Here is a 24494-nt window from a genome sequence, read left to right on the forward strand (position 1 = left end):
GCTGGTGACAAAAGTTTCTTTCACACCTAACTCTTGGGAAAGTGGATTGGTACAAACTTAGTAGAAAATCAATTTGGTGGGGCACCTGGGTTGCTCAGTGGGTTAAAGCCTCTGCCTTTGGCTCAGGTCAGATCCCAGGGTCTTGGGATGGAGGCAGCATTGGGATCCCTGCTTGGGGGGAAGCCTGCTTCTCCCTCTTCCACTCCCCCTACTTGTGTTCCCTCTCTCGCTGTGTCTCACTCTGTCAAATAAATAAATAAAATCTTTAAAAAATTATCTTTACAAGGACTTTTATCATGGCAGAAGAAAAATATGATGATATAAGATTGAGTGAATAAGTATGATAAAAATTTAAGCGGCATGTGGTCTCAATTATGTAAAGCAAATATAATCACTGAAACATTAATCCCAAAATTTAAGCTTTTATTTTGAAATAATTATGGGCTCATGGAAAGTTGCAAAAACGGTAGAGAAAGGTCCTATGTACCCTTCACCTAGCTTTCTCCAGCAGTAACTTACCACTAGCATCACTGAAGTTTGTTCGTTCATTCGTTCTTTCTTTCTTTTAAAGATTTTATTTATTTATTTATTTATTTGACTGAGAGAGGGAACACAAGCAGGGGGAGTGGAAGAGGGAGAAGCAGACTTCCCACTGAGCAGGGAGCCCCGTGGGGGGCTGGATCCCAGGAAACTGGGATCATGACCCCAGCCCAAGGCAGATGCTAACAGTGACTGAGCCACCCAGGCACCCCTGAAGTTATTTCTGAATAATAGTCCATATAAGCCACTAGCAATTATACTTCATGTGTATACATATCACTGTTGACATGCCAACACTTTCATTCGGTCAAATCCAAGTAAGAGTTGTAATCTAGATAATTGCGTTGCCATTGTCAGTTTCCTGGTTTGGCTACCCATTTACACTCCACCTCCCCAACACACACACACACACACACACACACACATCATGCATGGGCAAGAGCCACACAGTGTTTCATAATTTTTTATACTGTGCTGCTTCTTGACCTAAATTCTCCCTCTGTATGAATTTTTGCTTGAATGTTCTTGATTCACTTATCTGAAAAAAAAAAAAGAAGCAGAAAATGGAGGTCTTTTGCTCCCCAGGTAGGCAAAGCAAGACTTAATTACAATTTCAACTCTCCTAGGAATGTGACCTTGGAACAGTTCATCTGAAATTCTTTGGCTCCTGTAAGGTGATCTGCATTTGTAAAAAACCTGCGGTCCCTTCCCCCAACAAAGAGGTCCTGGCCTGAAACAACCGTTTGTTCTCTTTTGTGAATAACTTTTTTGCCCTACCCTCCCTCTCTCCTAGAAGAGGTTTCCATTTTGTATCATTCCTCTCCTTGCTAGATGGAGTGCTGTCCTTCTCGCGAGTCACTTCAGAAAGCCAATGACATCTTTAAGTTTACTTGGTTGAATGTTGATTTCTAATGAATTTGGCGTCAGCGAAGGGATTAGAAGAAGTCAACCACCACTGGCCTTTAGCGACGACTGAGAAACAGACGTGGGGGCCCGAGAACTCCTGAGTTCACCGTGTTTCTGGCCGTTTCCAAGGGCTGTGGTAAGTTCCTCTCGGTGGATCTTAGCTCTTTTTTTTTTTTTTTTTCATTCAAGCTCCCAAAATAACTGGGTTTCCTTGGCGGGGCAGGTCAGCTTGATCTGGCAGGGTTCCACCCTAGTTGACTGATAGTGGTGCGTCTACGTGGAGCCAAGCCTTTGGCTTTCAGACTTCAGTTCCCTGGCTTGGAAAAACCCTATGCATTAGCTCCATCTCGGGATTACAGGCTGGGAACAGCTGGTGTTTCAGTCTGCGCTTCCCCATTGGTTTGGAATTGGTCTGCAGTCCCCGTTCCTTGGAGTCTGCTGGTTCAGTCCCTTCCTTAGTGCAATACTGCATGGCGTTGCTGGTGGCGCGCAGAGGGTCTTCTGGTCACCCGGAGGCCATGACCCCGGTTAGTTACTGCTGGTACATTCAGGTGCCTGTGTTTGTCTTGCTTTGTGTAGATACAAGTTAATTGCAACCTGGGTATCTTGGAAGCTAGAAAGAAATCCCAGCTCTTTGGTTTGTCCCCTTGGCACAAAATCACAAACCTTTTGGAACTTCTTAACAATCACAGGAGTTTGTTTGGAGTGTTGGTCGAGTCCAGCTGCCTGGGAAACACACTTTTCGCAGGGAAGGAGGTTCTGCGGAGAGCCAACAGTTACAGGGTGATATGCTTTTTTACATCTTGTAGAAGCTCGGGAGATTATAGATTGGCATATGGGCAGGAATCAGGAGTTTTAACATTAAGGAACGCAGAGAGTAGGAGCATTGATTGCTATCTCAAGGACAAGATGGGTTTTCCTTTAGGCCACTCATTCACAATGGGCAGGGGCACAACCTATGCGTCATGGGTCAGAAGACATGCTTCTGGTTTAGACGAAGTTTATGTACAGTCATGCTGACTTAGACGGAAATCTAAAATTTCCCTTCTGTCTCAGGCCATTTTTTTTTTAAGATTTTATTTATTTGACAGCATAAGGAAGGGGAGAGGGAGAAGCAGGCTCCCTGCTGAGCAAGGAGCCCAATGGGAGGTCCCTTCCAGGACTCCAGGATCATAACCTGAGCCAAAAGCAGACTCTTAACCGCCTCACCCACCCAGGCATCCCTACCCCAGGCCTTTAAAGAGTTGTTTTCTCACATCAGTTCCCAGATTCCATGGTAGGAACTGTTGGTGGTAGCTGTTGTCCTCATTCTTTGATTTCTTGCAGGCTCATTCAGCCCTTTCCTTACTCCTCAGATTAGTAGTGTGGCTCTCATAAACCAAAAGACCTAGCTGCGGGAAATGGGGTCCTTTATATCCAGAGAGGTGAGTGACTATGCCTTCCAGCCTACCTGCCTATGTTATATATAAAATATATAGTCTCAGGGATGCTTGGGTGGCTCAGTTGTTAAGCATCTGCCTTGGGCTTGGGTCCTGATCCCAGCATCTTGGGATCCAGTCCCTCATCAGGTTCCCTGTTCGGCGGGAAGCCTGCTTCTGTCTCTCCCACTACCTCCTGCTTGTGTTCCCTCTCTCACTGTGTCTCTCTTGGTCAAATAAATAAATAAAATCTTTAAAAAAAAGTATAGTCCCATGGGATGCTAGGGTGGCTCAGTTGGTTGAGTTTCCGGCTCTTGATCTGGGCTAGGCCTTGATTTCAGGCTCATGGGTTCAAGCCCTTGTGCTGGACTCCATGCTAGGTGTAGAGACTACTTATAAAAAAAGCATAGTCCCATAAGTTTCAGAGATGTAACAAACTGACAAAATTTTACTAAAAATGACTTGGAATCACAAATGGTCATTATGAGGAACATTCCAAATAAATAAGATCATTTTATCTTGTATGTATTTATTGTTTTTTTTTTAATTTTAAGTAATCTCTATGCCTAATTTGGGGCTTAAACTCACAACCCCAAATCAAGAGTGGCATGTTGGAAGCAAATGATTTATATGTAAGAGGAATAACAGTTTATAGACAAAATCTTTAGGAATAATTATATTTCATGGTATATGTCCTTAAAAATAGCTTCCTAATCTCTTTGGTAGCTTGAAATTTCAGAGTTTTGATAAGTTAAATTAAATGATGGAAATTTACTGAATATTTAGATCATTTCCAAGTAAGGTATAAAATATGGAAATATTAATTACTGAACATAGGTTTATGCACTTATAGCTTATTCCAGAAAAGCTGAAGATTTTTGTGTTAGTAAACATGCTTTGTGCCATGCTGAAACATTTATTATAAGAAAGCATATGCTTCTAGAAATTATAAAACGTATTTATAAGTCTGTCAAGCCACAGACTGCTAATACCATTCATAATTGTTTACTTCTTAGTTTTCACTAAAAATAAGGTTTCTAAGGGTTAAGAATTCTCATTCATATATGTAATTGAAGCTACTAGAAATAGTAAGGGGAGAATCTTCATATGCAAAGAAAGTAAGATGTGTTTTCCATAAAAAGAAGATACAGGGAATGGAGAAGCATTTTTTGAGGAAAAAAAGTTGAAAGTTTCTGAAAAAGGAATCATTGGAAAGGTATTTTATGTGTGCTCAGGACTAAAGTTGAAATGAATATGCCTTTATTTATTTATTTGAATATATTTTAATATCAAAAGTGTAAGAAGACCTCAGCTACCTCCATTTTGACCCCAAACTTTATAATTAAGTTCTTTCCAGCTTAATTCTTAACTCAGGCAAAAGACCCTTCGGTCAAAGTACCCCCTGATGGGAGCCGAAATTACCCCGCACCCCGCCCATTAGCAATAAGGACTGTCTTGAGCCAGCAAGACCCCACCCATGTCAATGATGAGTTGACCTTTGCTGCCCACCTGTACCTAGCCCTGACCTTTGTTCCACTTTTCCCTTCTATAAACTGAGAAATTTCAGCACTTTGAAGACAGTCTTTGAATCACTAGTCCATTGTCTGCCCAGTGGGGGCCTCAATGATTGTTTCACATCCACTGGTTTTTCCACCTTTAGGTTTTGTCAGCAGGGAATGGCTGAACCTGGTCAGTTTGGGACCCCTGCTGCTCTTGTACCCGCCCCCTGAGCCCTGGTACAGAAGTGGGCTATTGCAAATTTAGAATTTGGTTTTCTCTCTTAAAAGGATGGAGAATTTATATTTATATATATATATATATAGAGAGAGAGAGAATTTTATATATATAGAGAGAGAATTTATTTATATATATATATACATATATATGTATATATATATGTATGGCTTGTAAAGTCCTTTTGATAATAGATTGTGAAGTTCTTTTACTTTTAAAGTACTCTACCCAGAAAACAAAGATTCTGCATTTTATCACTGTAATTTCCCATGTTTGCTCTCCTTATCAGGTCTTTGAATAAGTAGGAAAACTGAGTGTTAATATTAAGAGAGTGGAGTTTTGTTAATGGTAATTAATAAGTTTTATAATAATCTGTGATCCCATTCTGACAACTGCTTTAACAGCTTTTTTTGATATTTTTGAAAAATGTTTACAAGGTAAATCCCCCCCTTTTTTAATTTTTTTTATTTTTTTTAAAGATTTTATTTATTTATTTGACAGACAGATTACAAATAGGCAGAGAGGCAGGCAGAGAAGGAGGAGGAAGCAGGCTCCCTGCTGAGCAGAGAGCCAGATGCGGGGCTCGATCCCAGGACCCTGGGATCATGACCTGAGCTGAAGGCAGAGGCTTTAACCCACTGAGCCACCCAGGCGCCCCCCCCCCTTTTTTTTTAAAGCAAGCTCCCCCACAAAAAAAAAAAAAACCCTCCATGCCCAAGGTGGGGTTTGAACTCAAGACCCTAAGAAAGTCATATGCTTTGCTAACTGAACCAACCAGGTGCTACCTTCCTAAGGCAAATTCTAAATGAAGTCTTTTTTTTTTTTAATTAACATATAATGTACTATTTGCCCCAGGGGTACAGGTCTGTGAATCACCAGGTTTACACACTTCACAGCACTCACCATAGCACATACCCTCCCCAATGTCCATAACCCCACCACCCTCTCCCTGCCCCCCTCTCCCTGGCAACTCTCAGTTTGTTTTGTGAGATTAACAGTCTCTTATGGTTTATCTCCCTCCCGATCCCACCTTCTTTCGTTTATTCTTTTCCTACATATATGATAGTTGACTTATTTTGCTAAGCATAATACCTTCTAGTTCCATCCATGTCGTCACAAATGGCAAGATTTCATTTCTTTTGATGGTTGCATAGTAGTCCGTTGTAGATATATACCATATCTTTATCCATTCATCTGTTGATGGACATCTAGGTTCTTTCCATAGTTTGGCTATTGCAGACATTGCTGCTATAAACATTTGGGTGCACGTGCCCCTTTGGATCACTACGTTTGTATCTTTAGCGTAAATACCCAGTAGTGCAATTGCTGGGTTGAAGGGTAGCTCTATTTTCAACTTTTCGAGGAACCTCCATGCTGTTTTCCAGAGTGGTTGCACCAGCTTGTGTAGGAGGGTTCTCCTTGCTTCGCATCCTTGCCAGCATCTTGTCATTTCCTGACTTGTTAATTTAAGCCCTGAATGGAGTCTTTTTTACTTGGAAGAAACTTTGGCATTCTTCCAGACAGTCCCAGCAACATTTCAATGGATTTGGTAATTAGGCTTATTTGATATGTTCAATTACATGGGAAGCTTTGTCAAAATAGAAGTAACACTAAGCCTTCTGTTGTGTTTGTATAGGTATATAAATGTTCTAGAAATTATATGAAACTCCTAAAAATCTGATATGTCCTGGTAGACTGTCATTATAATTTGAGTTATTATCTTAAAATGTTGTACGTCCTCTGGGATCCCAGTCAAAAATGGGCAACAAGCGAACAATCTTCTTCACTACTATTCTCTTACCTTCTAAAGTTGTCGTCATTAAAATTGAGGCTCACACTGAAAAGACTAAACCTGAGTATCAGGGAAATGCCCCAGCTGACCTTCATGTGTGTTCAAAACACCGAATTCAACTGAGTAAATTTGAAAATACTAATTGGTTTTATTAAATGACTCATGATTCTCTATAAAGTAGGGAGGTCCTCTGAGGTGCTTGGGACATGAAAGACTGGTATAGGAAGAAGGAAGCAGGAAGAAGGAAGTTGTACTAGGCAGAAAAGCTGATTGATTGTTGCGGGATTACTTTCCTTTAGGGGATGGCAGGGGATATATCTGGCTGACTTCCTTCCCTAGTGTTGATCAGGTAGTTCCTGACTGGCTTATGATTCCATTTCTGGGAGAGCTGAAACTATACTTTAAGTTTGATGCTGGTGGGGCTTAGTTTGTCACTCCATTTTGGTCTGTTGTCTTGTTTTTAACACGATGAAAGATGATTGTGATTATCTGTGTGGAAGAGACAGTCACACCACCACCACCCCCAACCTGTTTTTCCCTTTTCTCGTTAGAATAGAACCCATAACTAAGCACAGAAAAAAAAAAAGAACTAAAACCCATCGTTTTTGCTGCTCAGAATAAAGACTGTAATTTCCAAGGCTCTGTTGTACTAAGTATGACTAAGTTCTGGCTCATAGATGCAATTGGCAATGTCATGTGAAACTCCTGGGAAGTTTCCTTAAAGGGAGGGATTGTCCACTCTTCTTCCTTCCTGCTGCTACCTGAAATGTAGACATGAAGGCTAGAAATCATGTTGTCATCTGGGATGGTGAGATAGAAGGAGGCTGGTAGAGTAATAAGAAGGAAGGAGTATATACACATTTCTAGACCTCTTCTGCATGAGAGGTACATTCTTTTTGTTTAAACCATTATTATTTGGGGTTTTCAGCCATAAGCAGCTGAACTTAATCCTTCTGTATAGTTCTTTAAGTGAATGTGGAACAGAAAATATGTGCTTATTCTTGCCTTGCTCAAGGAAGATAACTGCCAGCTGTTGCTGTTCTGTTCTACCTTACCCCAGGGGCTGACGTTCTCCTTTCATGCCTCCTATCTCCACTTTTTGTTCAAGAGTGGAGGGAGAGGGGGACTTAACAGATTTCTGATATTGTGGGAAAGCTGGGTTGTCCACAGATTATGATGAGGCGGGGGAACTAGAGGAAAGCTGATCCCCCTTATCCTCAGCTCCCTGGTTATTGTGACAGAAAATCCATTCCTCCCACTCTTCTGTCCTTCCTTTTCCATTTGAATGTCTCTTGTGCATCTCTTTCTACTTTGCCTAGGCTTTGTCTTATCTAATCTCTGGGAGAGGAAAAGTTGACATCCACATTTCCCAAGAATCATTTTTTGACACACAAGTTAAAACTTTCTTTGGTCATTCTTTATGTACCCTAACTTCACCTTCCATGTAGACTGGAAGAATGGAAGCAGCCCTCAGGGCACCAGTGAGAGTAGAGAGGGGGCAGGAAAAGACAGAATACCGCCAGAATAATATTTTGAAATACAACCCTATCGTGGGAGAGAACCACACTGATGACTGTGTGGACACCAGTGATGGTATCCCTGGGACATGCTATCTGTGGACCGAATTAAAGTCCCCAAAGAGTCTCCCAGATACAAGAAGAAATAATAAAGGTATGTGGATGACAGGTGACTCCAGTTCTCAGTGAGGCATGTGTTGGTAGAATGATGTGATGGGAACTCCATCTTCCTAGTGGCTCAGTGGTTGACCTTGAAGTTCCCATACTCAGAGGGCAGGAGTGCCTAGCTCCTTTAAAGGTTCTTATATGCAATAACAGGACATTGGGGAAAGGTAAGGCTTTCCAAGCACATCAGCATCAGTTCTTTGCCAGACTTCTGGTCAGCAGTGATATTGAATCAAGCCCTTTGGATAATTTTTTTAATGCTGGCTCTGGTTGTCTGCATCATTGCCCCTACAGGGACCACATCTGACATTTATAAACGTGTTTACTCTTTCTTTCGCCTAAATAGACAAGAATTGGAAGAACCGTCTGAATCATGTGGCTGTAGGCAATTTAAAGTCCAGGCTCTTCTTTAAATCATCCTTTTAACTTTCAATATTTTGAGACAGAGTTTGAACGGGAATGATTAAAAAAAAAAAAAAAAAACAAACCAACACAAAACAAAACAAAACAAAAAACAAAACAAAAAACACACAAAAATCCCTACAACAAAACCCAATCACCCAGGCAGGGTTCTTTTAAGTAGATAAACAATTAAGCTCAAATCTGCCTCACTTAAGAAATGCAGCTCCAGGCATTCCCACTGACTGGGACCAGGGAGGCAACATAAAATGGCAATTATCTACACAATTTGATCATGTGGAACTGGAACCCACCAGGCAAACAAGACCTTCCTTAAGAGCATGATCTTACAAGGGACTTGAATTATAAACCAGATAACTGCCTTCAATTTCTTCAAATTGTTTTTGTATAAACACTTGAAAAGGGCTGAGGGCGTGTGCTGGCTCCTCGGTGTTTCTCCCTCTTCCACACTGATTTTTCCATTTTTCTCTGCCCTGCTCTGACCCCCCGTGGAGTGCACGGTCTGAACCCCCCGGGCCTTTTAGCTTCTGGTTGGGTTGGGCCAGAGGGGTAGGGGTTATTAGCAAGAAATTGAAGGGCTGGAGGACAAGGTCATGGTGTTTATTGCATCACCATCACCATCTCTCCCAATCCCCCACTTAGATGAGGTTATGGTCATGATGGCCTCTTCTGTGCTGTCATTTTCCAGCTCTCAGCCTGGGTGCCTGTTTTTTTTTTTTTTTTTTTTAAGATTTTTAATTTATTTATTTGGGACAGAGAGAAATAGAATGAGGGGGTGGAGCAGAGAGAGGAGAAGCAGACTCCTCGCTGAGCAGGGAGCCGAAAGCGGGGCTTGATCCCTGGACACTGGGATCATGACCTAAGCCGAAGGCAGATGTTTGACCAACTGAACCACCCATCCTTCCCCTCCTCTCCAGCCGGGATCCCTTAACACCATTTCTTCCCTATGCCCTGTCAGGCCAAGTAATGGCTTTCCACCCTGCTAGTCTCCTGAGTTCCTTGGCATCTCTTGTAGGTTCCCTTTACCCAGCCCACGCCTTTGTAAAATAACTCTCCTTTGAAAAAGTTCATTCGAAAATCCCAACTGAGCCTGTCCGGTGGCTCTTATCAGGACCCTGATTAATGCTCAACTGCCTAGAGCAAGACCAACTGATAAGAAAGACTTTGTAGCTCTGTTTACTTTCTATGGTCTGTTTTTATTTCTGAATCTTAATTTTTTTTAAAGATTTTATTTTTAAAGACTGTACACCCAAGGTGGGGCTCAAACTTATACTCTGGAGTTCAAGAATCACATGCTCTGTCGACTGAGCCAGCCAGGCTTCCCTCTGTGTTCTACTTTTAAATGAGTCCCTTAAAAATATTTCAAAAAATGATGCGGTGCCTGGGTGGCTCAGTCAGTTAAGCATCCAACTCTTGATCTCAGCTCAGGTCTTGATCTCAGGATTGTGAGTTCAAGACCTGCACTGGGGTACATTTTCATTAAAAAAAGATTTCAAAAATGTGGGCAATCGCAGTGTATATGCACAGTAAATAAACCATTCTAAATCTGCTGAGCTGGAAAGAGAACGTGTAAAAAGAGGTGACCTGACCTCTGTTATCAGTCATCGTGATCCTATGTGTGAGGGTGAAAGTTCTTTAGAACAGTTTCGATTGGGAGGTGTGAGCATGACTCAGCCTCATTATTTCCAGTTGCTTCCTGTTCACATAAAAAACTTGTAGTTAACGGCTCTTGCTACAAGTGTAGAGCACCTGTGTTGGCCCAAATCCTTCCGGTTTATCTCTGTGATATATTAAGGTTAATTAAATATTTCCCCGGAGGGGACTAAAATCTGAAATCATGAGATTTTAAAGATTCTATTTATTTATTTGACAGAGAGAGACAGTGAGAGAGGGAACACAAGCAGGGGGAGTGGGAGAGGGAGAAGCAGCCCTCTGCTGAGCAGGGAGCCTGGAGCTCTATCCCAGGACCCCCTAGGATCACAACCCAGGTCAAAGGCAGACGCCCAGCGATTGAGCCACCCAGGTGCCCCCAAAATCATGATTATTGCAAAAAAAATTTTTTTAAAGATTTTATTTATTTATTTGACAGAGAGAGGCAGAGAGGCAGGCAGAGAGGGAGGGAAGCAGGCTCTCTGCAGAGCAGCGAACCTGATGCAGGGCTTGATCCCAGGACTCTGAGATCATGACCTGAGCCGAAGGCAGAGGCTTAACCCACTGAGCCACCCAGGTATCCTGCAAAAAAATTTTTTTAAGTAATCTTTATGCCCAATGTGGGACTTGGACTCACTACCCCAAGATCAAGGGTCCCATCCTTGGGGTGCCTGTCTGGCTCAGTTGGTAGAATCCAACTCTTGATCTCTGTGTGGGGAATTCAAGACCTGAATTGGGGGCAGAGATTATTTAAAAAAGAGAGAGAAAGAGTTGCATGCTGTACCAACTAAGCCAGTCAGGTGTCCCTGCAATAAAGATTTTTTTAAAAAAATGAGAATAAGCTGAGAGCATCGGAAATGGGGCAAGCAAGCAGAGAGCCTTACAGATAAAAGGACATAAATGGACACTGTGCAGGTGACAAGAGTGCCAGGCATTGCATGGTCTTTTGACACTTCTCCATGATTTGAGGAAGGGAGGCGTCTAGAAAGACTGGCTATTGTCTCTGAGCATGGAGTTTGCTGTATGATGGGGACTTTCTCAGGACTCACTAGCAGACCCAGTGTGTGTGTGTACAGTAAGACCACAGGTTTTTAGACTAGGAGTTCTTAACTTGGGGTCAACTTACAGAATTCAGGAGGATCGGTGATCTTGAAAAAGGAAAGAATTTACGTTTGCATTTTTACTAACTTCTAGCTAAGATTAGCATTTCTTTCAATTATGTATGTAGGTAACAAACCACAGTAGCAGTAGTAGCACTACCTGTGACTTTGTCACTAATAAGCATCATAGACAGACATTGTTAACATCATACACTTCTTGAAGGTATCTCGAAAGTTCTTTACACTCATCACAATAATTCAAAATTAGTCCTAAAGCTCACTGCTAGATCTTGCTACTTCATATACTAATAAAGAATCTCAGAAAAAAAGAATCACACATATTATTTTATTATGAAATTTTAATACTTTAGTAGCTTGTGTTTCAATGGAATTGGTTTCCTCTGTAATCTTAGATCTTTTCCTTTATTAATTTAGAAACATTATTATCCAGATTGTAGAAGGATCCGTGGCACAAAGATCTGCCTTAGTTACCAGCTCTGACTTGTAAATCATTGCAAGTTTTCTAGTCTATTGATTTTTTTAGATCTCAGTAACTACCTCAGTGGTCACTTTTTGAAGATTTATTTATTTTAGAGAGGGGCAGAAGAAGGAGGAGAGTCTCAAGCAGACTCCCCGCTGAGTACAGAGCCCAAGGATGGGAGGTGTGTGTGGCTGGATCTCAATCTGAGCCCAAACCAAGAGTTGGACATTGAACCGACCAAGCCACCCAGGAGCCCTGCAGCCATTAGGTTTTGAATGATCTGAAGAGATAATTTGGCTTCTGTTGAGTCCAGAAGAGAGTAACTTCCTTGGAAAGTGTTCCTAGGAGCACTGTCCCCTGGGGATAGAGGAGTCCATTCTCCGTTACTTTTCTTGTTCGCACTGAGGGGTAGCAGAATATGCCATATCAAAATATGCCATATTGATTATAAGATTATTTTGAGCTGGAGGCAAATGAGAATCCACAGATACAAAATGAAGCCTCTCTGGAGCTTTTCTTATCTGAGTAAAAGCAGAAACTTCTGAGAAATGAGGACTGCCATTAATTCCCTCCCTTAGGCAGGATTAATGGCCATGAAGAGGGAGAGTCAGCACCGCAATGGACCTGCGCAGATAACCTTACCTTCCATAAATTTTCACCATCTACTGACCCTTTCACAGTTTGCTGTGCTTGAAAGCCTACAACCCCTTTCCCTCTTCTTTTCATGTTTCTATGAATGCACTGCTGTTTTGTTAAGCTGCTGTATAAGCCCAAGTTCTAACAACTTTTTTGAGTTACATGTCTGAGCCAGGTGTATGCATGTTGCATATGTTAATGTACTTCTGGTTGTGTTTCACTTGTTCAGAACCCAAGATGGGTAGAGGAAAAAAAAATCTTTCCTTCTCCTATGTCATTTTGGAAACCTCCCTTGCCTGCAATTGAGTAGCAAAGAATGAAACTGCCAAGTTTAATAGACATGGTTTGCTTATAAATATCTGCTGACCCAGCAAAAATGGCATAACTAGCCCTAACACTCAGGCTAAAATTTTCCTGCCCTCTTATTTTTTGCATTACACGAAGTTAGCCTTGTAAGCAAGTTCCAGTTCTTCCAACCCAACTGTACTGCTTCTGCCTGGAACTTCCATTAACAACTTAGATTGTGTATTCATCTCTGTTTGCATTGTCCAGCTTCCCACCTGGATTGCCAACTTCTATGTGACGGGTGTTGTGTCTTATACCAGGAAATGTAGTTACATTATATGTTGGTATATACTCACCAGTGTCACTGTATTATTTCTCAGCCATGCTCTACAGAAGCTATTAGCAATTGTGTTTGACTTGTATACATATCACTCTTGAAATGCTGACACTTCAGGGGTGCCTGAGTAGGGGTGGCTCAGTCAATTGAGTGCCCAACTCTTGGTTTCAGCACAGGTCGTGATCTCAGAATTGTGGGATTGAGCCTCGAGTTGGGCTCTGTGCTCAGTGGGAACTCTGTTGCTCTTTCTCTTTCTCTCTCCCCCCTTCACTCCCCCAACTGTCCTCTTCCTTAAATCAACCAATCAGTCTTTAAAAAAAAAGAAACATGCTAACACTTCAGTGTTAAATAGCATAGCTATTTGGTAAAATCTGAGTAACAGAGCTGTAGTCTAGTTTAATTGTTTAGCCAATGTCAGTTTCCTGGCTTGGCCCTCTCTGCCTGCCCCACTGCTCACTGCCTTCCCACAGTCTGTGCATCCACAAGAGCAACACAATGTTCCATGATGTCACCCCTTTGTTTGTGCTGCAGACTGGGCTTCATTCTCTATATGAATTTCTGCCTTGATGGTCTCTCTTCATCTAGGCAAAATTAAACATCATCTCCTTATGAAGTTGTATCATTCAGTAAATATGGGGTCCCAGTTGATTTAATGGTCTGCTGTTCTAGCAATCCAGGTTCCTTTACTTCCCTTACCCCAAAGGAAGGTCTTCTCTCATCTTTTTTTGTACTCTTCATCCTCTCGCATTGCCTGTTTCATACTCGTGTTACTTCCCACACTGTCCACGTCAGAACTTTTAGATGTAAGCCTGTTCTTCATGTGTATGTGAGAGTCATTTAAAACAAGACCCAAAGCTCATTTTCTTTTATTTTTAAGATTTTATTTATTTATTTGAGAGAGAGAAAGTGAGAGACAGAGCACCAGTGAAGGGAGAGGGAGGGACAGACAGAGAAGAAGACTCCCCACTGAGCAGGGAGCCCGATGCCAGGCTTGATTCCAGGACCCCGGGATCATGACCTGAGCTGAAGGCAAACGCTTATCCAGCTGAAGCACCCAGGCGCCCCCAAAGCTCATTTTTATCATGTCATCTCCAAGCCATTTGCCAAGAGGATCCAGAGAAGATGTGAACGAGCAGTTTCAGAGCAGCCTCAGTGGAAAAATACATTGAATACGATTAATTCTTTGCTTTGAGGAGGGAGGCAGATCCAATATTCCTAACTAGTTTAGGATACCTGCTTCTGTGGCTGGTGTATTAAATCAGGGACAGCACACCCCCAGGCCCCTGACATTTCTTTGCTGTCTCTCTTTCCCTCTCTGTTTCTCGCTCTCCCTCCTTGGCTTGTACCAAAGTGAAATGTTAAAATCTTTCAATTGGGTTTAAGTTTTAAATATTAAAGGATGCTTTGGGAAATTGTCCGTGGGCACAGTTTTATTAAAAGAAGAGTTTCCACAGGATGTTACATGTCCTCACATGTACTCCCTGGCCATCTTTCCTTGCCCAGTTAATAGGCTATAATTTGGCAGGTGACTGCCCACTATATATTCTAGGAGCCTTTTAATTATTTTATATCCCTCTCTCTTAGATGGATGAACTTTAGATTATATTTGAAGCAGGATTATATTTGCTCAGTGTTCTCCTTGCTCTTCCCAAACCTTTGATTATTGTGTCCCTTGAATACTGTGTTTTTGTTGACATTTCAGTAGACTCTGTCTCTCCCAGGGTTATTAATGTAGCTGATGACCTAGTGAATAGAAAGTCACTTAGTGACTGTCCCTTATAGAGGAGTCTTCTAGCTCTGCTGCAAATCATTGTGTGCCTCCCATACAGTTCTTGAACAATCAGGGTGTAAAAATCCCTTTTTATAGCCCCCTTTTTGAGAAGCTCGATCACCACATCTTTTTTTTTTTAAGGTTTTTCTTTTTTTTAAGATTATATTTTTTATTTATTTGATACAGAGAGAGAGACAGACACACAGATAGCACAGGCAGTGGGAGCAACGGAGGGAGAGGGGAAAGCAGGCTCCCTGCTGAGCAAGGAGCCCAGCGGGGGGGCCTTGATCCCAGGACTCTGGGATCCTGACCTGAGCCAAAGGCAGAAGCTTTAACTCACTGAGCCACGCAGGTGCCTTGGGGACCCCATTTTTTTTTAAGTTTTTATTTGAAGTCCACTTAGTTAACATACAGTGTAATGTTAGTTTCAGGTGTACAATATTCAACACTTTCATGTAACACCCAGTGCTCATCACAAGTGTACGCCTTAATTCCAATCACCTTTTTCAGGGATCCCCCACCCACCTACTTATTTTTTATTTTTCTTAAGATTTTTATTTTTCAGTAATCTCTACCCACAATGTGGGGCTCAAACTTACAACCCCAAGATCAAGAGTCACATGCTCCACTGACTGAGCCAGCCAGGTGCCCCAACCTCTTATTTTTTATAATCATGTTCTACTGAATATGATTTCTTCTGTCTTATTTATGTTTATTAATTTTAAGGGCTTTCTTGAAGTATAATTGACACACAACAAACTGCACACATGAGGAGTATGAGTTGATACGTTTTAGCATATGTGTGTACACTGAAACCATCACCATGATTAAGAAAAGGAAAATATCCACTAGCTCCAAAAGTTTCCTTGGGGGGCTTCATCATCTCCTCACTACACCTAACTCCCTGGCAGCCACTGATAATGCTTTCTGTTACTCTAGATTGGTTTGCATTTTCTAGAACGTTGTATATGCTGACTCAGACAGAATGTTTTCTTTTTTTAAAAAAAATCTGGCTTCTTTCCAGATATGTCTTATGTATCTCAACTTATGCTGTTATGTATCTCAACTTATGTATGTATCTTATGTCTTATGTATCTCAACTTATGCTGTTTTATTATTATTATTATTATTTTAAAGATTTTATTTATTTATTTGACAGAGAGAGATCACAAGTAGATGGAGAGGCAGGCAGAGAAGAGAGAGGAGGAAGCAGGCTCCCTGCTGAGCAGAGAGCCTGATGCGGGACTCGATGCCAGGACCCTGAGATCATGACCTGAGCCGAAGGCAGCGGCTTAACCCACTGAGCCACCCAGGCGCCCTGTTTTATTATTTTTAAACAAGATTTTGTTTATTTTGAGAGAAAAAGGGAGGGAGAGCACAAGCAGTGGGGAGGGGCAGAGGGAGAAGGAGAACCAGACTCCCCGGTGAGCAGGGAGCTCCATGCGGGGCTCTATCCCAGGACCCTGGTGTCACGACCAGAGCCAAAGGCAGTTGCTTAACCAACTGAGCTACCCAGGTGCCCCTCATTCTGCTTTATCGCGGATGTTGGGTGTTTATGGATACTGGGCAATTGTACATCTACCACATTTTGTTTATCCATTCGCCTCTTGAACATTGGGTTGATTCTAGTTTTGGTTATGACAGATGGAGCTGCTGTGAACATTCACATACAAGTCTTTGTATGGACTTCTGCTTTCATTTCTCTGAGATAATGCCTGCAAATGCAACGCCTGGTCACACAGTTGTTATGTTTTCCTCTAAGAAACTGCCAATATTTTACATCCTAGCAGCAATGTACAGAATTTCCAATGCCTCCAAATTTTTTCAATATTCTGCTGAATATTTAGAGTGTCACCTTGGGTATGCCTGGGTAGCTCAGTCGGTTAAACCGCTGCCTTCAGCTCAGGTCATGATCCCATGGTCCTCAGATCGAGTCCTGCATTGGGCTCCTTGCTCAGCGGAGAGCCTGCTTCTCTCTCTCTGCCTCTGCCTGCCACTCTACCTGCTTGTGTTCTGTCTTTATCTCTTTGACAAATAAATAAGTAAAATCTTAAAAAAAAAAGTGTCACCGTGGCAAAATGGATTTGATGTGATTGCTATAATAAAGAGAAAGCTTTTTTTTCCTTTCCTTTCCTTTTCTTTTTTCTTTCTTTCTTTCTTTTTTTTTTTTTGGTGTAGGAGTCTATTTCCATGTGTGGCTGGGACAACTAAGAGTATTGTTGTAACGAATGTTACCTGTTCTTAAAATCTAAATTCCTGTTTCCCTCTTAAGGAAAATCCTATCCCATTGAGAAGAAATGGGACAATAAAGTTCAATTATGGAAAATGAAACCATCAGGGCACTTGGTTGGCTCAGTTAATAGAGATGCAACTCTTAATCATGGGGATGTGGGTTTGAACCCCATGTTGGGGGTAGAAATTACTTTAAAAAAAGAGGAAAATGAAACCATTGATTTTATATTTAAAGAACTAAGGCATTTTAACACGTATTAGGAATAATTTTTGAAAACTTGTATAACAAGAAGACGATGATAAATTTATCACCACATTTTTTTGGTTTGAAATGTAAAAATAAACAAACATTCTAAGTATTCAATGACACATTTCTTAGTGACATATAAGTGACCACGAGTCCTGCTCCAGTAAAGAAATACACTTTTCTATGTGTCAGACTCATTTCGGGCAGCAGGGCTAAGGACATAAGTCATAGAACAAGCCATTTCATGAGCATTTCTTTGCTCAAGGATTATTGTTCAGAAAATGTAGAGAAATATAGTAGAGTCATTTCTGTGTCTCTCGTACTTCACTGTGGAATTTACTTTGGAACGTTTGTACAAAACAAAAAAGCTAGCACCTTCACATCAGGTTATAGACTGCACAGATAACGTGGAGTCTAACTGGTGCATGATGAACATTCTTGGGTCCTTGGGCTTTATTGTTGATGGCTTTCTGGGTGGAGTAACCTTGAGGCAAAATCCTTTTGGTAGGTCAGTAAAGTGGTTTTACTGCATTTGCTGGAGCAAATAGAGCTAGGGCAATGATCCAGCACTTTGGGATGTTTAAAAGACCTAAAAGTCTTGGAAGCCATTGCACAGTGGGATGATGTCTTACCCTGTATTGTATTCCAGTCAGTTTCAATGAACCCTTCAGTCTGGAGAACGTTTATGTGAATGGATCTTACCCAACATGATATGGAACATCTTAAAATTATGGAAAACTGATACAGATAAGATCTTTTCAGTATTTTAAATTGTTGTGAGAAAAAAAAATTTCTTTAAAGATTTATTTTTATTTATTTGAGAGAAAGACAGAGGGAGAGAGCATGAGAGGGGAGAAGGTCAGAGGGAGAAGCAGATCACCCCGTGGAGCTGGGAGCCCGATGCAGGACTCAATCCTGGGACTCTGGGATCATGACCTGAGCCGAAGGCAGTCGCTTAACCAACTGAACCACCCAGGCGCCCAAGAAAAAATGTTTTTTAAGATTTTGTTTATTTGAGAGAGAGAGAGAGAGAGAGAGAGAGAGAGAGAGTTGGGAGAGGAGGAGAGGGAGAGGGACAAGCAGACTCCCTGCCAAGTGTGGAGCTTGATGCAGGGCTGATTCTCCCGACCTGGAGATCTTGACCTGAGCCAAAATCAAGAGTTGGCTGCTTAACCAACTAAGCCACCCAAGTGCTCCAGAAAAAATATTTTTTAAAGTTTTTTTTTGTTTTGGGACACCTGGGTGGCTCAGTTGATTAAGCATCTGTCTTCAGCTCAGGTCATGATCCCAGGTCCTGGGATGGAGTCCTGCATTGGGCTCCCTGCTTGGTGGGGAGCCTGGTTCTCCCTTTGCCTGCTCTGCCTGCTGCTCCCCCTGCTTGTTGTCTCTCTCTGACAAATAAATAAATAAAATCTTGATAAAAAAGAAAAGATTTTTGTTTGTTTGTTTGTTTTTCTGTCCTCTCTATACCCACAACCCTGAGATCAAGAGTTATATGCTCTGCCAACTGAGTCAGCCAGGTACCCCTGTGAGAAAAAAATATTTTATATGCAGGATATAATTGTTTAAAAGTGATATTAGGTGGAAGAGATCTTTTGTACTTAACAGCAGAGAGGAAATACAGAATGTATGTATTTTTGTTCTTTTGCTCAGCATGAAGTTAGAGGAACGTTTTCATGTTTTATGAATTCTTTGTAATCACTTTGCGATGGCACAGCAGCTCATCGGATGCATATATTGACTTACTTTACACGTTTCACATTTATTTGTTTTCATGTCTTTGCAACTTGAATTAATACTGTAATGAAAAAAATGTGTAGACCAAAGCTTTTTTAGTATTTGGAATTGTTTCTTTTAGGAGCGATTCCAAGAAATGGAATTACCTTAACGTAAAAAATATTAATCTTTTGGTTTTAATATGAAATGTTACAGTACTTCCCAAAAAAAACGGTGCCAATTTGTACCACACCGATGGTAAGAATGCGTTGCATTGAAAACTCACCAGGGTTAGGCGTTTTACAATTTTTTTCATGTATGCTAATTTAATAGAGAAAACATTGTTCTCTTTTAACTGCATTTTATATTACTGGAGGTGATTTGTTCTTAATATTTGCTTTCTTTTGAGTTATCTACTCATGGCATTAAACATTTATAACTTTTGAAGTGTCCATGCTTTTATTTATTGATGTGTATGAGCTTCTTAGACATTAAAAATATCAACCCTTGGTCGAGCCATGAAAAATTTACCACAAATGAACACTCAGCACATCTGCCTGGGACTCTAGTTCTAAAATAGCTGTAGGCTGAAACCTCCCTAAAATTGAAACTAAATTATTTTGTAAATATTGCAGTGTCCTACCGACCTCATTTCAAAGTTTCACGTATTACCACTCCTAAAGCAACATTCTAAGGAAGATACTTTCTGTTGCATTCATATTTTACCTATTTATACCCATGGCCTTTCTGTTTCCCCAACTTAGAATATTTTCTATATTTTATAAGGAATTGTTTGAGGTTAGAGTCCCCAGTCCCAGAAAGTTGACCCTGAGCCAGAGCTTAGTGTAAAGCTTAGTGTATAGAAGTGTATTCGGGACCATTCCTAGGATCCACATCTGGGAAAGTGAAGGAGCAAGGCCTGGTGGTGGCGAACTGTGCTGGAGACAGAGCAAAGAGCTCACCTCATCTCCCAGGGAGCTCTGAAGCTGGGGTGACCCTTCGGAGTTGCTATTGACCCTGAGATAAGAGGACCAGTCTTTCCACTCTAACCTTGATCCGTCAGTGGATGAGGTCTACTCCAAGAAAGAGAGCATGACCATGAGGTAATTGATTCTTTCTGGCTTTTGGAGACACCCGGACAGGCCTCAGCAGAGAGATACCAGCCACCAACATTCCCAGCAGTTGGGACAATGAGTGTCTCAGTCCTCAAAGTGGAATCTGGGATAATGGATCACAACAGGATTGAAAACCCTGGCAAGACTTAGAATTCTTTGGGGGTGAGGAACTATTTCTCTGCCATATCTGATCTTCCACAGGCCTGAGAGGTTGAGTGTGGCTCTGTTAAACTTAATCTGGTCTCAGGTCTTCTTCGCATTCTTGGTCCTATCTAGTGCTTTACCTTAGAACTTTGGATGGAGTTCAGGTTCTTCCTGGGACTTACGATTGCCATTTCTGAGACCCACATGGGGGTTCTGTGGCTCTATGGGCTTTGTGTGAATTACACATAGTCCTCTCATTGCCCCAGGAAGAGGTCTGCACCAAGACCTCCAGATCGGATAGGATCCCGGTCCCAGGACTGCTGTATACCAAAGTGGGCCTCACATCTTTTTCCTCTGACATCCCACATCTTCACTCATGCTGGACCTAATAGTCCTAATAGTCCTTGATCAGATCCTAAATCAATCAGTCTAGAACTTGGATGTTGAAGGAGTTGCTACTCAAGCATCAGCTCAAATGTTTCTATCAGATTTGAGGTGAGCTTTCTAGGCCCCAACAGAAGGTAGTCATTTTGCAGGGTCCTTTCTGTTTGTATTTATTACTATCTACAACCAAGGAACAGATAGATGTACCAGAGGCCCCTAGAAATAAAAGATGGTTCTTCTGAGAGCCTAGCTGTATCTGTGGTAAGGCTTAGTGAAATCTGTTGAAGAATAGTATTCATTCTTCCAAAGAATGCCAAGTGCCACTCAGAGGAAGTAAGGGGGAGTCATGGGACATGTTGAGGCAAGTGCTGAATATGGGGACCACCTACAAAGCATCTTAACAGACCTTTCTCCCTCAAAGGGCCTAACCCAACCCCACTGCCTTTTCTCTTCCAGATTTCCATGTACCAACACCAAGAAGTGGTAACGAAGCATACCGCACTGCTCCTGGAGTCAGAGGAACTTGACCGCACTTTCTCCGTGTGCAGCTGTAAGGAAATCTGGTAACTTCCCTGAACCTCAGTGTTCTCTTCTATAAAAATGGGAGCAGTATCCTATCTTGGTTCTTGTGTTTTTTCTAATGGCATCACTGAAGCACAAGGCATTCCACTTGAGTCAGTTTTTCGGGTAACAGAGCCATCTAATAGGTTGCATAATGTTACCTATTTTGAGTGGAAATCTTTCAGAAAACTACATTATAGGGACACCTGGGTCGCTCAGTCAGTTAAGCATCTGCTTTTGGCTCAGGTCATGCTGTCAGGGTCCTGGGATCGAGCCCCGCATTGGGCTCCCTGCTCAATGCTGAGCCTGCTTCTCCCTCTGCCTCCTGCTCCCCCTGCTTGTGCATACGCTTGGTCTCTCTTTCGTTCTCTGACAAATAAATAAAATCTTCTAAAAAAACTACATTGTACATTACATATGCTATCCATTATAAATTTTTTAGAAACTACACTATACATAATACATTGAAGTTTTTTGAAAGTAGTTCCCAAGAAACATAATCCTTTTTTAAAAGATTTTATTTATTTATTTGACGGAGAAATAGAAAGCACAAGTAGGCAGCAGCAGGCAGAGGGAGAGGGAGAAGCAGGCTACCCGCTGAGCAGGGAGCCTGACGTGGGACTCGATCCCAGGACCCTGGGATCATGACCTGAGCTGAAGGCAGGCATTTACTCAACTGAGCCACTCAGCTGGCCCTAAAATAATCTTTTTGATGATTTGGGCCACCATTATGAATAGCAGCCATTGTACTTTGATATCATGTCCTCCATATACACTGTGTGGTTTTTTTCAAAGGTTTTATTTATTTATTTGACAGAGATGGCAAGCAGGCAGAGAGAGAGGGGGAAGCAGACTCCCTGCTGAGCAGAGAGCCCGATGAGGGGCTGGATCCCAGGACCCTGAGATCATGACCTGAGCCAAAGGCAGAGGCTTTAACCCACTGAGCCACCCAGGCGCCCCTACACTGTGTTTTTTCTCAATTTTAACTTTCTACTGAAATACACTGAATATCCAGAAAATCGCACAAACTGAACACAACCAGGTAGTTAGCAGCCAAATAAAGAAACAAAACATGACCAGCACCCCAGAAGCCTGACTCATGCTCCCTTGTAGTCACTTCATGTGCCCCTCCCAAGAGAAACCATCCTCCTGACTTCTAGGAGCACAGATTAGTTTTGCTTTAAGTGTTATCTCATTGTAATTATGTTTATTTAATGAAGAGAATGTATCATCTCTTCTTAGGCTCTCAGAACTTTCATGTCATTGAGTACACTTTGATTCTGCTTTATTGGCCTGTTATTTTTAATCAGTTTGTTTTTCAAGCTACATTTTATATACCTGCTGTATGCCAGGCACTATTCTAAGAATGGAGGACAAGACATACATAGTCCTTGCCCTCATAGAATTCAGGTGGGGAAGACAGACAACAAAAGGAAACACATAAAAGTACTACAGATTGTCATAAGTGTTGTGATGGGAATCATTGAAGTGCTGAGATAGGGAGTAAAGTGAGACAATTTTTTAAAATTTATTTTTCACTTTTATTTTTATTTTTTTGAAGATTTTATTTATATATTTATTTATTTCAGACTGAAAGAGAGAGCGCAAACGTTCCCAAGTTGGCAAGGAGCAGAGGGAGAGGGACAAATAGAGTCTATGCTGAGCAGGGATCCCAGTGGGGGGCCTGATCCCAGGACCCTGAGAAATATGACCTGAGCCGAAGGCAGCTGTTTAAGCAGCTGAGCCACCCAGGCGCCTCATCATTTTTATTTATTTATTTATTTAAATATTTATTTATTTGACAGAGAGAGACACAGTGAGAGAGGGAACACAAGCAGGGGGAGTGGGAGAGGGAGAAGCAGGCTTCCAGCAGAGCAGGGAACCCATAGTGGGGCTTGACCCCAGGACCCTGGGACCATGACCTTAGCAGAAGGCAGACACCCAACGACTGAGCCACCCAGGCGCCCCATTTTTATTTTTTAAAAACTAACTTATTTGAGTAATCTCTACATTCCACATGGGGCACAAACTCCCAGCTCCAAGATCAAGTCTCATGCTCTACCAACTGAGCCAGCCAGTCTTCCCTAGGGAGGAAAGTGAGACACTTTTCGTGGAATTGCCCAGACATGTGTTTTTCAAGAGTGAGACTGAAGTTGAGTAAGAGAAAGCCATGCAAAAAGCTAGGGGAAACATGCCCTGTGCAGAGAAACAGGAAGCTCAAAGGCTGGGAGTTGATAATAGAATGTAACATATTCTAGGAACTGAGATGGGGCTCATGTGGAAGAGGTGTTTTGAACAAGATGAATTTGGAAAGGTGAGAAGGAGAATAGTCATGGTCTTACAGGGCATGGCGAGGATTTTGGATTTTATTTTCTGAGCAGTTGGACCCAGTTGGGAGATTGTACATAGGGACATATAATGATGTGATCTATAATTTAGTCCCTGTGTGGAAAGAGATAGGAATGGATATGAAGAGAAGACAAGTTAGGGGGTGTTAAAAGACTACACAGCAGGAATGGAGTTGCTCATTGCTAAGCCCCATGTCACCAAACTGAGCCTTAAGAGTTCTGGCTGCCCCTGAGTTGGAATCTTAAACTAGCCAATCAGGAATTGCCTGAATAACCCAAGTTAGGCGATCGGCTTGATAAATCCCTGTAAGGAAAATAGTCTTGCAAAAACCAATCCGACTTTTGCCTTCCTTGTTCCTACTCCCTTCTGCTAATAAAATCCCTTGCCTGTATAGTTCTTTAGAACGCCTTGCTACTATCTAGACTGGATGCCACCCAATTGAACAACTGAATAAAGTCAAATAATCCTTTAACCTTTACTCAGTTGATTTTTAAAAAATTCTTTAACAGAATAATGCATATGTAGTGCATATGAAAAGTACTGGAGGTGTGGACCAAGGTTGAGGTAATGGAGATGGAAATAGCAGTCACATTCCAGAATTGAGTTGGTTGTTGTGTGCGTGTGCATATGTGTGCATGTGTTTACATGCACGCGTGCTTACCTGTGCATGTGCTTACCTGCGCACTTGCGAACGTGCGCATGCGCTTTATGTGCAGTGTGTACTTGCGTACCTGCGTACTTCTGCACGTGCATGCAGTGGGGAGGAAGGTGGCAGAGAACAGCTGAGGGGAAGGCCGGAGTTCAGGCGGACTTCTGGGTTTCTCCTCAGAGCAACTAGATCAATGGTGGAACGGTGGAGCTGCCATTTACTGAGGGGGGGGTGCTCTCCCCACCACCCCCGTTCATAAAATTAAGGCATTATGTTTTTCATTGAAGTATCCTCGTAGTATCTACTCTAGTACTAGCTGAATGTTTGTTAAATAAATGAATATCC

The 24494-nt window shown here is 41.8% G+C and overlaps 1 long non-coding RNA gene across 1 annotated transcript in view; it reads left to right on the plus strand.

Moving 5' to 3' along the window:
- The first annotated feature begins 1313 nt into the window (after positions 1–1313).
- The window catches only part of LOC122897126, a 38924-nt gene continuing 15743 nt past the window's right edge, over positions 1314–24494 (plus strand). The window contains exons 1-2 of the long non-coding RNA XR_006382471.1: positions 1314–1582; positions 21047–21140. This is a non-coding gene — a long non-coding RNA (uncharacterized LOC122897126). The remainder of the gene's footprint in view (positions 1583–21046; positions 21141–24494) is intronic.

The sequence above is a fragment of the Neovison vison genome, chromosome X (genome assembly GCF_020171115.1).
Source record: "Neovison vison isolate M4711 chromosome X, ASM_NN_V1, whole genome shotgun sequence".
NCBI classification, from domain to species: Eukaryota; Metazoa; Chordata; class Mammalia; order Carnivora; family Mustelidae; genus Neogale; species Neogale vison.